The sequence below is a fragment of the Ursus maritimus genome, unplaced genomic scaffold (assembly GCF_017311325.1).
Source record: "Ursus maritimus isolate PB19 unplaced genomic scaffold, ASM1731132v1 scaffold_23, whole genome shotgun sequence".
In the NCBI taxonomy this organism is placed as follows: domain Eukaryota; kingdom Metazoa; phylum Chordata; class Mammalia; order Carnivora; family Ursidae; genus Ursus; species Ursus maritimus.
Window position 1 is genome coordinate 40,185,129 of NW_024424786.1, and position 1,468 is coordinate 40,186,596.

At 52.7% G+C, this 1,468-nt stretch overlaps 1 long non-coding RNA gene across 1 annotated transcript in view; it reads right to left on the minus strand.

Moving 5' to 3' along the window:
- Positions 1-596: 596 nt before the first annotated feature.
- The window catches only part of LOC103679453, a 17,305-nt gene continuing 16,433 nt past the window's right edge, over positions 597-1,468 (minus strand). The window contains exon 3 of the long non-coding RNA XR_572944.2: positions 597-827. This is a non-coding gene — a long non-coding RNA (uncharacterized LOC103679453). The remainder of the gene's footprint in view (positions 828-1,468) is intronic.

Genomic DNA, 1,468 nt, shown 5'->3' on the forward strand with positions numbered 1-1,468 from the left:
AACCGCGGGACTAATTGAGTATCTGCTGTTCAGCAAAATCGGGTGAATTCCCAGGTAAACGGAGCTGAAAATGCCGCCAGCCTTGTGGCCGCTTGCTAACTATCTGCATACAGTCAGGGCATTGGCTTTGTTCACCAATAAAAAAAAAATCAGCTAATTCTAAAAACAAAAAATGTGCGTCCTTGATAGCTCCATCTTCCGGGCCCACCTGACACACCATCCCGTCTGCCTGAAAATTGACGCCCTCCCCAGGACAAGCCAGAAGAATACTTAGAATACTTGAATTTATTAAACTTGCCGGTCGGTTCGGCCCAAGGAAGCTAGACTGGCTGAGCCAACAGCACTCCTCTGACTGGATCTGAGGGCGAAGCACCTCAGAGGGTGATCGGCCCCCCACCTGGGCCACCACCCCACCCACTCACCAGCCTTGAAGGAGACGAGCGGGGAGAAGCAGCTCTTCTTTGAAGGGGGGGCGGGGGAGAACACGGTGAAAGCAGTCACCTCGGGACGCCTGGGTGGCTCAGTCGGTGAAGCGTCTGCCTTCGGCTCAGGTCATGATTCCAGGGTCCTGGGATCGAGCCCCACGTTGGGCTCCTTGCTCCATGGTGACCCTGCTTCTCCCTCTGCCTGCCGCTCCCTCTGCTTGTGCTCTCTCTCTCCCTCTGTCTCTCTCTCTCTCTGACAAATAAATCAATAAAATCTTAAAAAAAAAAAAACCAGTCTCCTCAAGTTGCCCTTCAAGAGAGTGTTTGCTACAGAGAGAAGCAGAGTTCATCTCGCATGTTCACATGATCCTTGGAGACGCAGGCCAGCTCCCACAACGTCACCTGCAAGGACAAGAGAAACAATCCAGACTAGGGCCCCGGCTCAGTCGAGCCCTGGTTCTGGAAAGACAGTTAACATCGCACCCTACGGAAGAACGTGCAGGGTTGGGACAGTGGAGAGAACGGCTGACGTCATTTCCACCTTTTCCTGTTCATACACGATACTCCCCAAATACCCAAGCCCCCTTTTCTTCCAAAATTGCTACAGCAGAGTGGGCTTGATTCAATTAAAATGTGCAAGTGGGCTGACCATAATCCCGGGGCCACCTAGCCCGTACACCATCCTTGAGTGAATTTGAGAAAGGTACTCCCCTCTGGGCTGCTTCCTGGGCACCCAGCTTGATGAGTGAAGGGTGCCTTGGCACATGCTGGAAAGATCCCAACCCCTCCCACCCTGGGGAGATATGGCTTCACAGCACGATGCCCAGCTTGGCCAGCAAAACGTGCGCTCTATTTCACCACCCCGTCCCCACCCATTTGGCTAGGCCCCTTGCTCAGTGAACAGGCTGCACGGCTGTACCCAGGGGTTCTGCTCAATCACTAAACGTCAAGCTGCTCTACAATAGGGAGGAAAGCAATTCACCTGGCCTGATTCTTATCATGTGCAATCTACTGATAATTCTTAGAACATCACAGCAATAACT